We start from the raw sequence: 15,530 nt of genomic DNA on the forward strand, positions 1-15,530 counted from the left end.
GGAACACCATGCAGAGCTGCCCATACAGCTGGACTGAGTGCCAGCCCTCGGTCTGCACGCACTGCCCCAGCCACATATGATTAGGAAAGGGACCAGAGACCACTTTTGAAGATGTCTTTGGAAACCAAGGATGAGTACTTGAAAATACTGCATGGGAAAACTTTTGGGGGCAGCGACTGTCTCTTACGTAGCACAGCAAGATCCCGCGTTTCTGACTGTGGTAGATGCAGTAACAGAAACAAAACAAAAACCCCGACCCCACAGTCAGGGATGATGCCAAATAAGCTATATTGGGAATGTCCAGACACGGCCAAACAAACACATCATATTAAGAACTAGTAGTTATGAAACCAATGGTGAACAACTGCAATCCCATTTACCTAGTCTGGTAACAAAGAAATGTAAGCAAACACCATATTTTTGAGACTCAAAGGATATAGAGCTGGTCAGAAATTACAACCTTAGAATGCAATACAGAGGAAGAGAAAGACAGACCCTCTTCCCACCCCTGTATCTCCCTCTCCTTCCTTCCTTCTGCTCCTACACTCCCCCACCAAAAATAAATAAATACATAAATAAGCGAATGTAATCACAAGGAGTGAAAAGGCAAAGGAATTAAGAACTTTTGAGCTTGTTCCCTGGTGCGGGCAAGAGCAGAGTTACTACGGTTTTCTCTGCAGCTCTGAAGGCTAAAAGAAATTAGAAATAAATTAATAAAAGCAAGTTCTCAGCTGAAGCCCCAGCTCCTGAATCTGACGCTTCCTTGCCAGAGTTGGGAATATCAGGATAAAAAGAGTTTTCACAACACGTATGGAGGTGTCTTGGATTAAAAGAAGCAATTATCAAGAGTCACCTTACTACCCTCCACGTCCAAATGAAACAAAACTGATGTCACAGTCCAGGAAGTTACAACTAAGCTACAAGTCAAGAGGGGGAGGCTGTAAACCAAAACAGAAAATGAAACTTTTGGGGAAAAACTCCATGAACTTGATAGCTTCACCAGAGAAGAATCAAGTGTGGTACATTGCATAGGGACATGACACGGGACTACAGCAAACTGAAGAGCGAAACCATGAAAAAGAGAGCAACTTAGGGCAGTGAAAAGGGTAACGTGAGCTAATGAAAGAAAAGGCAAAAACTGGAGAAAGACTCCTAATGAAGACTGTATATAACCTCCGGGCACGTGAGGAACAACGATTGTTTAATGGTGCTGACCTCAAGTATAAATACACTATGAACAGGCTAATGACCCTTGCGTGCTGAGAAGCCTAAGAGCTCCCGTGCACCTCGGAAATATAAATTTCCTGCACTTCAATAGCCTCAGTTGCAACTCACAACAGTTTTCCCAACAGGGCTGAGTTCGTCCTGTTCCGGCAACAGAAGAGGGATGCTTTGCAATCGGCGGTAGGCAGCGTGGTAAAGCATCGCTAATGCGTGGCCATCGGCTCCTTCCTCACTGTGCCGTCCTCAGAAATGCTGCTGAACGTCCTGTCTTCTCCCACGTTACTGGCGCTGGACGCCGGCGATTTCAAGCCGCGGGCATTGGCTGATTGTCGCCGCCTGCGGCTTTCAGGATGTTTTATAGGTCGGTTTGTCACACACAATAACGCTTCGAACAGAGCTGCTCACATTGGGAGCGTCTTTCTGTGCAACTCTGTAAGCATCCGTCACTCGTGCGACCAGAATTAACCCCTACAGATCGGAGCCCGAGAAAGGTTATGTCAATGGGAGAGGAGGCCTCATGCTATCCTCTCCCCAGTAAATGCGTAATTCACATTTTCAGCAATTGCTTTAATCAGCAACTGCTCCACAGAACTGCTCTGCTGTTTAAATTTTAGTAAATTATTTGGATAGTGGCGCAAAACAATGGTTTTCCCCAAATTCAAGAACGATCTACCGAAAGTTTCCAGGGCTGATGCAAAACCTGGGGATATGTCATCATGACTAAGCTGGATGTTCTCTCCTGAACGCTGCAAGCCCCATGGCAAATCTCACTCCCTTCCAACCTGATGAAAGGAAGAATTACTCATTTTTGGTGGAAAAAAAGTGAGAAAAATATCGGAGAAAACCCAAGCGCAACTGTACAAGGGACTGTTCAGTAGACAACGTCTAGGCACCCCTCCCCAAAACACCTGGCGTGGAAACTGATGTTACCGAGACATTTTTCCCATCTCCCGTTACGCTGTCGCACCCCTTCAGCCCCATGCATGCTGTGGCACCTCCAGCAATGCTGGGAGGTTTCACTCCATGCCCAGCGTCTCCAGCGCGTCTCTCCGAGGTCCCTCTCGAGGGCTCGCTCCAGGCCGTTTTGTATTCCCCTTCCTCCTAGTGGGGGCACTGCAAACAAAAAAACAAAAACAAAAAAACCCACACAACCCAACCCTTTGCCTAGCTCACAGGGACAAATTCCCTGCTGCCATGGTTACCACTCCAACTTCTCTTGTGGAACTAGAAATAAAAAAACTTCCCTGAGAACAGAAGGCTATATAATGTTAGCTCTCCCTCCCTCCCCTCACTCATCATTGTTAGCCACTAAATCAGCTACATCTGGCATATTTAATTTGGGCTAAATAAAATGTCACTAATTAAAAAGATGCCGAACAAGCAATACATGACATTACAGCAACGGAGAGCTTAGGATCTGAACGCAGCCTCTTGGAAACTGAAAAGATTCAGCTAGTTTTTACCAAAAGCTGAGAAACAAAGGCAACTAACTGAATGGTCCTCTATACAATCGTACTCTCTAGCAGCTCTCCCTTATCATCTAGGTGTACCCAGGTTTCCAAGCATCGCTTCCTGGAGCAGCAGTGGCTCAAGAGCAAAGCAGTCAGCTCATTATATACAGCATTATTAGCCTGCAAGTCTGCAGTGCTCACGCTAACTTTTAAAAAGAAGGTTACTTCGCAAAAGCTACAATGGATCAGATGTTCAGCAGGCAGGCACGCAAGCTGCTTTAAAGCACCCGTGGCCACGGAGCAGTCCCTGAGCAGCAGCAGCCTCTCCTCTCCTCTCTCATGTTCTCCGTGCTGTTTGCAGCAGCCTAATTCAATGTATCCCACACCGCTCCACCAGACTAGCTCCATCCCTCCTGCCTCACAACTTGACCAACGTGCCACTTCTCTGCATCTCCTACCACAGCTCACACCTCTGGGATATCTTCCCCCAGATGTGAACGCCGCTTCATACTGCTGACCGACACAGCTACCTGTTCAAAAGCAGCTTCTCTCACCATCAATACGTCCCCACAGATATTCTCATCATACTCCCAGACCTTTTTTTAATCTTTTTGCATACATCAGTATCAGCATTTCACTGCTACTTATCAAACAGTGCAAAGCTTCACTGCATCACAGAAACCTCATTTCACAGCCCTTAAATGTTTCCCATCATCTTTTTTTGCCAGCTAGTAATATTTTATTCTAAAGCTGGACTATCCCATACGATTAGCTGAATAAGCATTCGAGTGATTTCATTTTCATTGCCTCCAAGGCTGAGGGTTTCCCATGAGAAGAGATCTTCTGTGTGCCCTGGTCCAGGTTTTCAGTATTTGTAAATCAGACCACTGTCTCCTGTTTCTGCTGGTATGACGCAGAACAGGTATCTGGCTATACATTTATTACCTGTGCTTAATTTCATTCCTATTGATGGTCAAATAAGACCCAAACATTCAACAGAGAAAACCCCAGCAGTGAAGCAAACTTTAACAGAATTCTTATGAGATGTTTTAAGTAGATTGTGTTGATAATGCTGACACACGCTAGGCAATCAGCCTGTGCTAAGTAAAAAGATTACTCTTCTTAGAAACTCAGTATTCATAAATGAATTACTGTGGGCTTTATCATCACAATTCCAAACTTCAATATTAGGACAGAGCAGGAAAGCGACGTATTTCAGAGCCATCATGCCTTCCACCCCTGTTTCCCATTGTAAAAGTTGAACAATCACAGAAAGTTGAGGTTGGAAGGGGCTTTTGGAGATCATCTTGTTCAAACCTCCTGCTTAAGCAAGGACATACAGAGCAGGCTTCCCAGGACCATGTGCAGAAGCTTTTGAGCATCGTCAGGGTGGGACACTCCATAGCCTCTCTGGGCAACCTCTACTGGTGTTCAGTTGTCCACAGTAAAGAAGTGCTTTCTGATGTTCAGATGGAGCCTCCTGTGTTTCTTCGGCTTGTGCCCATTCCCTCTTGTCCTGTCACCAGGTACCACTGAAAAGAGCTCGACTCCATTCTCTGTGCATCTTCCCTTCACGTATTCACGTATATTGATGAGATGCCTCCTCAGCCTCCTCTTCTCCGGGCTGAACAGTTGCAGTTCTCTCAGCATCTCCTCAAAGGAGAGGTGCTCCAATCCCTTCATCATCTTTGTTGCTCTTCACTGGACTCTGTCCAGTATGTCCATGTCTTTCTTGTATTGGGGGGCCAGAACTGGACACAGCGCTCCAGGTGTGGCTTCAGCAGTGCTGAGCAGAGGGGAAGGATCACCTCCCTTGATCTGCTGGCAACACTTTGCCTAACGCAGGTCAGGACACCTTTAGTCGCCTTTGCCACAAGGGCACGTTGCTGTTCAGCTTGGTGTGCACCAAGACCCAAGGTCCTTTACTGCCAAGCTGCTTTACAGATGGTTGGCCACGTGCTCATGCCTGGCGTTGTTCCTCCCCAGGTACAGGGCTTTGCACTTCCCCTTGCTGAACTTCACAAGGCTCCTGGTTAGCCCATTTCTCCAGCCTTTTGTCTCTTACACAGATAGTGCAGTTACGCACATACTTACTTAAAAGTATTAAGAATCTGGTGAAATTTGATCGCTGTTTAGGGATCCTAGAATGTTTCATCAACATTTTCCCAAGTCGTGCTACAGTGGTTCAAAGTGGTTTAGAAACACTTCAAAATCCACTTGACAAAGGCTGATGAACTTAACTATGTAATTATAAATATGAGGTAGTGTGCTGAAACCAGTGTCGCAATTACAACATGCTTCCTGATATAAAACTGGATAACAGAATGCTAGAGACTTGATGTCAGAGCTGGCATGAAAGAAAATGCCACTTCTTCATTCAACATCTGCTTCAGATTATTTTACATGGAAGTGGCTGCTGCTCTGAAGCTGTCAGGACAGCTTCCAATTAAGCCATCTTATCTTTGAAGCTGATTGGAAGCAAAGCTTTCTCCTCCCTATAGGCATCCCCCTAAAATTAGATAATGAGACAAATTCCAAATGTATTTATTCTGTGTTGTCCACCCAATTAAACATCTTGCACAAATGCAATCAATGAGTCTTCCCTCTAATTGAAAAGCTTGTCCAACAATTTTCATGAGATTCCCATCAAACATTTAAAATAATTAGCTGCATTAGAAATACATTTATATTCAAATAGCTCACATGTCTAGTTTCTTTGTTTAGCATAGACAAACGAATATGAAAAAGATCCCCACAGAAAACAAACAAATATTGGGTGAATCTTTTCTTTAAGACAACAGACACTCCCTAGAAACCAATTCTGCATGGTATTAAAAGGGAAATCTTTGAACAATGGCTTTATTACTGTAACTGATCATGGAGAAATCAATCATTTGCAACACTCAGAAAGACAATGACAAGGGATTTGACTTTGTATTTTTATATTTTGTAGATAATATAAGTCATTATGTCCAAGAATGCTTTCTTCTTCCCCTTTTCCCTATATTATTGTCAATAAGTTAAATAAATCCACCATACAAAGCTACTGGTAATTTCCATCCTGGCAGAAAGAACAATTTTTAAAGAGTTTTGATGGCTCTGCATTTACATCATGGATCTTTATTGGGAATTATGTTTAGAAAAAACTTAATCATTTAAACCTTCTTAAACTGAACCATAGTCAAACTGAAAGAGAATGTAAAAGCACTGATGTAAAATTTATTTTGCATTTCACAAGTTCATTTTCTTTTTTTCCAGATTGACTGGCAGAAGGTAGACCAACCTTTGGACATCTTTCTCATTCTGAAGCTTTTATTTCTATGAATAAGTTAATTCCATCCCCATCCAAAATAAACCATTTCAAATATGGCACACACTTCACAAACAGACCCAGCTATATAAGAACAACTTTAAGACAGCTAGGCTTAAAGGGCCAAAGTACAACTTAGATCAACATATAACAGAAGATAAGTAAACATTTCAGTTTAGGGTCCTGGACAACATACTACATTTAACACTCCTTTCTAGTCAAGACTTTACTCTCTAAATAAATAAGCATATATGAATGAAAATAGTGTTTTGCTCTATTTGATTTATTTACACACGAGCTTAGTTTTGGTATGAACTTGAATATTAACCAAGTTCTACTTGCTTTGGAGTATATGCTTATTGCTGTCCTCCATTTACGTAAACTGGCAATATACACTCAAATTTCATTGTATAGATTTCAACTTAGATTTCAACATCTACCACTTCTGCTCAATGAACATTGTATTTTTTTTAGCTTAACAATATAATTGTACATGTCAAGGCTATTTTATTTTAAAGTGTAAAGTGTCCATTAAAAATATATATGTATTGCATCAATTTCTATATCTGTGTCCAACACAAATCTATCCCGATTTCTGCATTGAATTCTGAATTATCACTCTTCTTTTCATTCATTTAGAGACGATGCTATATGTGCGGAAAACTTTATTGCCTTTTCCAGCTTCAGAAAGTTGTGTCTTTGACTGGTGGTTTAGCAATAACAGTAATTCTGATTGGAGAAAAATCTATCTTGCCTTTTGTATAACACAGAAAATTGAGACAAGGTTTGCCTCTTCCGCAACTCTCCCATCTTATTGTACAAGATTACACATTGCAAAAGGCAAACATTTTGGCTTGCTGCAGAGCGTTAATGAAAAATACTCTGGAGTAAAACTATTTTCTGTTCAACTGTTGCTCATATACCCATCAACCAAACAGATATTCATCAGACCCAAAGTGTAACCTAGAATAAAGAGTGGTTTTATGGACTTGTTGATGGAGTTCTTCAGGTTCTTCTTCCAGTGCACTCAACCACACAGAGAACAACCCAAGTTTGGTTGCTGTACTTGCATCAACGGAGGCTCTGCCAACACACACGCTCCATGAATTTCACTTTTTGAAATACAACCAAATAGCTCATGCATGAACTTATGAAAGCTACGCTATGAAAACTGTTTAGAGAATAATTGAAAAGGTTCATCCTCTTCAAGCCATATAACATACTTCCTCTCCTACAGACAGTGCCATGTTAGGCCTAATAGCCCGACCTGCTCTGTAAGGACCATTATGTTCCATGTGTGCAGAATGGATTAGATAAATTACTAAGTGGCTTCACTGTAGAGTTTAGCATGGAAACCACCTTGAGAGGACAAATGTAGCTTATCTTAAGCATTACGGTAACATCCTAATAACTTTGACACTTCAATGACAAGATATAATTAATTTAGGAAATTCCCTCCTCCTTTGCAAACCAACTTAAGTTTGTTGCATTTGGTTTTCTACTCAAAACAAATGCTGAGGGTAGCCTTCCCTATCAGCTGGCAAATCAGAGGCCATTACTTTCTGAAAGGGCGGTCAAATTCCTTAAAATTTCACCACAGAAACTTCTGCCATCAACTTTCCCCTATGGGCTTACTTGATTTTGAATCTCTTTTTCCCTTCTCAGCGATTGCTGTTTGTTCCTCAAACACATTCTTTCACAGAATTGAGGCCACTGTAAGGTATCAAGTACTGATGGCTATAAGTGTCTGTCCATGAAAGTTCATATCCCTTTCCCAAATCATGTATAAATAAATCTGTCTGTTGAAAATTCTACCTCAGATGTCCGAACGCTACATACTAAAGGTAAAATACTAAGTAAACACATGGAAGAGCTCTGACTTTAATTAATTTGCACAACAGGAATGTGGTTATAAACTGATCGTTTTTCAGAGGCCCTTAGCAGATGACAGAAAAAAAAATCATCCCTACGCAGCTGCCAGCATATCCCCAGAGAGATAAATTCTGATGTTTCTGCCATTTGAAGTAACTGATGAGAAGGTCAGCCAGTCAGGTGAATGGTCAACAAAAATGTCCCACTTAGAATCAAGGCCAGATTTTGGTCTAGTAAGAAAGTTCAGTAACTTAAGGGAAGGAAAGGATGCTCTCCATCATAGATCACTAACTTAAACTATCAGTTTAACATGCTTTTTTGCATTCCATCCAAACTGTGCAGAGGTGGTATTCATTTGAGTTGTCACTAGCCATTTCAATCTAGGCATAAAGTCTTCACTAATCATTTAGGTTCCTACTACATGTATAATCAATGAAAAGAGAAAGAGGCCCTTTAATGCAATTTATCTTCTATAATTTTGCTACCCCGAAATGTCATGAATATTCTTGAAAGGAAACACTCAGGCAAGCAACCAAAATCAGATACTCAATCACAGAAATAAATCTCACCCAAAGACTGTCTAAAGGTGAAAAACTACAATAAATGGATGCATAATATTACATTCCCTTGTCTCTCTATCTGTATGTGTAAAGAAATACTACCTAAGATTTGCTCAGTAGAGGAGCTTCTTGGAAAGTCCTATTCTGCTTTTACTACAGAGTAAAGGGAAATAGATTAAATTCTGTAAAGGACTTTTTGTCCCCTCCCATGGAGTGACATAACTTTGAGTGGAGCACACACTACTCTCTGTCCCTTAGTCAGACATGAGGCTAATGAACCACAACGTGGAATGCAACACCTTTCTGAAGTAGCACTCAGTGTCATTTTTAAAATGAGGGAAGCAGCTCCCTGAAGAGGTATTTGAGCAGAAGGATTATAAAAGATTGGGGCTATCATATCTACCTTGAAAGAATCTGACAGCAGGGCTCTGATAACCTAAGGGTGATTGCGCCCAACTTTTGTCAGAGCTTACTTGTGACTTTGTACATTGACTTCCAGCCAACTGCTGGCATCAGCATTTACAGTATCAAGTCAGATGCAGAACGATGAAGATCATCTCCAGCAAGAAATTCCAGTATCTTTTTTCAAAGTTAGAGGTTTTCATCTGAACTTCTTGCAAGCTGAGATTCAAGAAGGGCTGCCCACAGCAGCAGATAAATGACTGTGCTGGATATGTTCATTCATCTACATACTACTTTACAGTAGCTAAAAAAATAATGCCAGTGCACAATGAATAAAATGAAAAGCACACTCTTTATAACTCAATATTGAATCAAAGTACTTAATTCCAGATATTGGTAGTTCAGCTGCAGCATACAAACCTGACTTGCAATCATGTTTCACGAAGCCAAAGATGCCCTTTCCAGTCACTGCTAGTGTTGGGAGTAACCCAAAATATGGTTGTAGTTAGAAAGGAAAGTACCTCTCAGCCTCTTCAGTAGCCTTTCAAAGGTATGCTAAATCACTGCAGCAAAACTGGCCTTATGAAAGTTTTGCACCAACAGAAATAATAGAAGTCCTTTTATATGAGGGTGAGATTTCTCCATTGACACACAACTCGGTGCTGCACAATATAAGCTGCTATCAACTCAGAATTTAAATACCTTCTCCTCAACTTCTTCTACTAATGTATTTATTGAACTCACACTGTTTAAGGGAAAAAATCAGTTTCTCTTTCCCTACATTTGTAGATTTTAAAAGGGAATGAGGAAGCATTTCACATAGAGACGTAACCAGTTCCTCTGCGCCCTCCTTCATCAATACCCTTACTCAGACATTGTCTCTAAGTAGCATCTCCTGATTCAGATGTACGTTTAGAAGATGCACAATTGTAGTAGAGATGAAATAAATCACGTAGAAAGCAGAGGTTGCTGCAAGCTCATAAAGGAATGCAGTCACTGTGAATCACGGCTGGTACCATAAAGCCTTTTTACATTATTTTTGCTGGAATTTTATTAGACTCCCCTTCCTCAATGGCTGCCATTTGAGCATGGGGAGCTTAGCTGTTGTAAGGCTCTGATTTAGGGAAGAAACAAGCCCTTTGCATCCACATCGTCCTCAACCATTTTGCTCAACAGGAATCAGTTAGCAACCACAGTTTTTACAGCTGCATGTTAGAGAAAGCTTGAGAAAGAGGCAAAGAGGAGAAATTGATGTGAGCGTGTTTACAGTGCTGTAAAATTTATTTCATCATCTGCAGAGCTACTAGATTGTTTATTTATTTAAGGGATAAAAGTAACATATAGAAAGCTTTCTATAGAAACTTTATAAAGTTCCTTCAGCTCTTTCATTTTAATGGTAATACATCAACATAGAAAAGTCTTTCAACTTAGACCCGTTTGGACATCTGTTCGACGGATGAACTGCTAGAGACACTCAAAGCCAGCATCTGCTGTGCAAGCAATTTCCCTGCCCACTCAAAGAGTCCATCATGCCCTCAACCCGTCTCACCTCTTGCAGAATTTCCTGCTGTAGTTTAAAATCCTAAAAATTTTTCCTAGACAAAGAGTGAAATTGCTCAAGTGCTATTCCAGGCAAATATGAGAGGGCAATCAGTAATGAAACCTACAGAAACAGCAGCTAGCGCAACCTTGTGCAGAGTACGAAGTTAATTTCTTGTTAGCCAGATTGGCTTTAAGTTCCTCTGTATTGCTCTAAATGTTGCAATTAAGTACTGCTCTAAGCTATGTTTAATTAGCCTGTAAGCAAATGCTCATTTGTAACTTGCAGTGTAACGCAGAACTAAATGTTCACTGAGAGCAAAGGGAAATTACACTGAAGGTACATTCGCACAAATATAGCTGGCTGCCTCCTGACAGAATTTGCCTTCTTATTAATATCCTAGAAAATATTAAGAAATGTGTCACACTGTACAAATGGTTAGAAATATACATTCTCCAGCCTTGGAGCTGAAGGCAGTACTTTCCTGCCAGCTCCGGCTCACAAGCACTCCAGTCCCCGCGGATGCTAGTCTCTCAGAAGATGAAAGATCTGGATTATGTTTTTCATCTGTTTAGTAAAAAACAAAACAGAGGGGGGAAAAAAAAAACAGACTAGGATGCGAATCATGAAGGATAAGGATGCTCTAAGATAAACAAAAAGTATAAACAACATTTTCACCAAAGAGCATTAGAAACATTGGTGGGATCCACTTTCAGGAATAAAACCCAACCTCAGTGCCTCCCATGAAGCACACAGAAGACAAAATTAATTCTTAAATATATTTAGTATCTTTTAAATGTTACAAGCAGAATGGCATTAGCTTCAAGCATAGCAAGGACATTTTTCAGTCCAACATTATTTGAGTCAGCCTGTCAGAGGACACCCGCTTGACAAGGCTGTAACACAAGAGCCAAGGCTCAGTCCCACTTGGACCGGCTCTACATCGCTTTGCCAAGCTAGACAGCATGTTAAAGAAAAAAGTTCAAAGGTCAGCCATGAAAAACATCCACAGAACAAGGCAGCATGGAACACAGGAAAATACTCTGAGTGCAGTAAATTCAAGGCTTTCCATGTATGATTAGGTGTTGCTGTTCCTGTAACGCTAGCTTTCAACTCCATGTCTAGCGGAGAGGAGGGCAATCCTTAAATATCTAATGCCTATTTCTTGTCAAGGTGCTCCACAAATCATTTGCAAGATGTGCGACAGTACTGCAAGCAATTTATCCTCCTATATGTACTTAAAACTCTTAAAAACAACACTAATCTGGAGTTTGGGACAAATTAGTAAAGAATATTCTTAATCTGAAGCATAATAGGTATCTTTCACTGCTAAAACTGTGTACCTCACTTATCACAGACAACATCTAGTTTGGCGAGGTCAACTGAGTATTTGGGGAATGGGAAAGGCTGCCAACATCTGTAAAGGTATTTATAAAGTCTGGAAATACTGCGGTTTGTTCACTTTCTGTGGATTTTAGTAGGCAATAGGGAAGTGTGACCAGCAACAGTATGACAAGTTACTTAGGAGTAATTAGCTGCTCTTAACAGCTTGCAGGCAAGGACAAGCTCAAAAATGACTCACAGAAGCCCGAGGGCAAATTGTCTGTAAAAATTTAATCTCGCTTTTCTACTACCAGAATGTTGTTGCTCTGCTTAGAATATTCTCTGTAATCCTTTGCACCTCACTTGTTGATTTTTTTTTTTTAAGTACTATTTTTTCCTTAGGGATGTATTGTTCCTACTCTTGTTGCCTATTTTGGCAGGGTAGTGGGAAACATGATTTTGGAAGGTGAACGACATGGTGAGCAGAGAAATGTGTGCAAGACTACCCCACAGTAACTTCTACTTCCCCTGTGGCTGCAGGGCACAGACACTGAAGGCAATGAAGTTGTTTCCTCCTGCCCAGCCCCTCCAGGAGCATGCTTCAGTATGCCTGACCATAGCCTTTGAAATGCCTTTTCTGGAGGCAAATGCGAAGTACAGGGGTCGATGATAGGCCTAGATTTCTGGAAGCACCTCAAGCACTGCTGACACTGCATGCGTGCAGTGGAGAGCAGTGTCAAAGCCATCCATTGTGAATGGGTACGTGTCATACCTATGTATCCCTAAAAAGATGAGCAGTTTCTCCCTCTGGCCAGACAAGAAGGCTTGGCAGATAAAAAGGGGGGCTGGAAATGCTTTAAAGTGGCATCTGGTTGGTCAGGAACAAATGACGATTTTAAAACTCTTGCCCACCTTCACCCCCTCCTGCCACAAAATCTCAAGGGACGTTTTTTGTTTTGCTGCTGATGAAATTTTGCTTAAGTCTGCTGGGGTAGAGTTGTTTTATCCACTTCACCCAGAAACATTCTCTGCTCAGCATGGGATCTCATATCCCAACTCCCAGCTGATGGTTAATCCATTTTGCTTCCAAGCACTACTCATTTCCCCCTCAGCAACAGGAGAAAAAACAAACACTTATGCTTCATGCCATCATGAAGACATTTCCAACTCTTGCTTCCTGAAATGCAGCAGAGGAAACCAGCTCCAGTAACCCTGGCAGCAGCAGGATTCATCATTGGAGGGAATAAGCAGTCCTAATGCCAACGGAGAAACATGACATGTAGCTTTTGCGAATCGATGATGGCTTGCCTTTTAACAAGTTCAAATTTAACCTGCTTTTATGTACATTTTGTAAATGATGTTCAGATTACAGCCAGGCTGAAGCAAAGACTGAAAGTACTTACATTAATTAAACAAAATCACTTTTTAGAACAGCAATTCTGCACTCCTATTAGGAGAAAGAATAATACAGTAAGAATTTGATAGTTAGATTTTGATTATTGGAGACCATAAATCAAGAGAGCAGAGAATTGAAACTTGTCCCACAATGATTTAATTAACTCAGCGGTATTCTTCTAATGCAAAAATGTTATTAAATTCCATCTAACATCCCCTCCATTTAGGAAATGGAACAAAAACATACATGCAAGCTTTGGAGGAATGCATAAACATCCAATTACCACACCAATGAACTCACAAGTTCATTCTTCCTCTGTGCGTCCACACACAAACACGGCCTAAGTGAAGACAGAAGTTTCAAACAGATTTCCATTTGAAATGTGGGCACACTTCACTGTCCAGGTAATTACCGCAAGCCTAAATAAGCTTTTTTCCTGCTGAGAATGAACAACATTACTCCTAATACTTATGCAACCGCCCTTCTGATGGTTTGGAAGTGAACACACTGAACGCTGGCTCTGCCTATTGACCCTAGAAGTGGATGCCAACAAGCAAGCAAAAAATTGGGCATCTTCCCAGCCCTGCGCTGTGTGTGTCCACAGTATCCACACCAGGAGATCGCGTGCAGCTCGGCCGCAGGTGCCAGCCCACTTCTGTAAGGGCTGCCTTAGGCTTCAGAAATGACTTCATGGTCAACTCATCTGCTGGTTGTTGGGAACACCACGGTGCTGCAAGACCACGTAGGATACGCAGCAGTGGAAAGTTGAGGGCTCTAACTTCTGAGCTGGTGCTCTCTTGCATCTGCTCTACTGGGCAGATGAGGTCCAAAAGGTTTTTGTGCAGGACAACTAAGGTTGACTTGAATCCACACCTTGAGTCCAGACAGCACAGCGGGCAAGGAGAGCTTAGATGTAGCGCAGCTATACCCATGATGTTGGGTCACTCCTTAAAGGCTAGCATTTATGACTGATAAAGTTATGACATCTCTGATTCATCTCAGCCATTCACTCACAGTATAATTAGAATCACTCCACAGAGTTCTGTGTTGTTGTTGTTTTTTTAATTCCCTACTGCACTGATGTTTATACCAAAACCTATTTCTGCTTGCCTCACTAAACACTGGAATTTCTCTCATCTTTTTCTTGTTTGGCACCCCTGCCCATGGCAGGGGCTTGGAACTACACAGTCTTTAAGGTCTCTTCCAACCCAAGCCACGCTGTGACTCCGTAATTTTTCCCTGCACTCTCAGCCTGAGAGCTTCTCAATTCTTTCAGCTCTTGATCAAAGCAGAGGATAGCTATATATTTTTCTTTTCACTGTGCTATTAACAAAATATAGCAAGAGTCACACTACGCAATAGAAAACATGCAAGGGCACACCTAAGATGTGCATACAAAAAAAACTGATGTGAACATGCAAACGCACAGCTACTACAGCCTATGCTACAGGCCGCTCAATATTTCAATATTTACACAAGGCAGTCCTACAGGCTAATTGCAATGGTGCCACTACACCGTAAACTGTTTTTTAAAGCACTGCTGCATGGCAGCAAAGTCCCTCAGGGCTGCCAGCACAGGTCTGGGTCTGGCCAGCCCTCGCAGTGCGTCCCCCCAGCACGCAGCCGGCCTCCAGCACGCTCGCGCCGCGGGAGCGCTGCTTACGGGTAGAGAGCCAAAATGCTCCCGGGAGCAAGGCCAGGTTTGTGTCATTAAAAACAAACAGAAAAAAAAAAAAAAGCCCAACAAATAGCATACTTGGGGGGTTGAACGCGAGACGCTCTTCATATTTCCAGTAATTCGTGTTGGGATTACGGCTACTGTTCTGGCACTTCCCAAAAGCAAGAAGGAAGAAACGCGTTTCTCTCTACCGAGCCTCATGATACAACAGGCGCAAGGAAGAAGAAAGAGCGGCGTTGGATCTGTCCTCATCCTGGTCCCTGGCAGCCTGCAAAGCCCTGGCCAAAAAGCCTCGGCGCTCACGGACAGCGCTGAAGACTGGCTGCCCGCAGCGTAGTCCAGCGGGCTCATTACTCTTCAGTTATTCGTTAGTCTTATCATCAGTAACGAGCTACTGAGACTTTCCAAACCGCATGAGCTCACTCCCTGATCTCTTCGGGAGTAATGGGACAACGCGTTCGCGTGACACGGGTCACAAGACGACAAGAAATGGGGCGCCTTTCCTACACGTCTCATTTAGTGGTTGTCCATCGAACTTGGGTCATCTCGTTTGGGAAAGCATTACTTCACCAAATGAGAGAGAGATTCAAAGACGTGCTTTTATCAGGGGAGGTTTAGTACGGAAATTAGGAGGCATTTCTCCTCACAGTAGTCAGGCATTGGGACGGGTTGCCCAGGGAGGTGGTGGAGTCACCGTCCCTGGGGGTGTGCAAGGAAAGGTTGGACGTGGTGCTTAGGGACATGGTTTAGTGGGTGACATTGGTAGCAGGGGAA

The 15,530-nt window shown here is 42.2% G+C and overlaps 1 protein-coding gene across 8 annotated transcripts in view; it reads right to left on the minus strand.

Moving 5' to 3' along the window:
* GRB10 (growth factor receptor bound protein 10) overlaps nt 1-15,530 on the minus strand; it is a 148,561-nt gene that overhangs the window by 35,022 nt on the left and 98,009 nt on the right. The window lies entirely within an intron of this gene.

This window comes from Anas acuta, chromosome 2 (assembly GCF_963932015.1).
Source record: "Anas acuta chromosome 2, bAnaAcu1.1, whole genome shotgun sequence".
NCBI classification, from domain to species: Eukaryota; Metazoa; Chordata; class Aves; order Anseriformes; family Anatidae; genus Anas; species Anas acuta.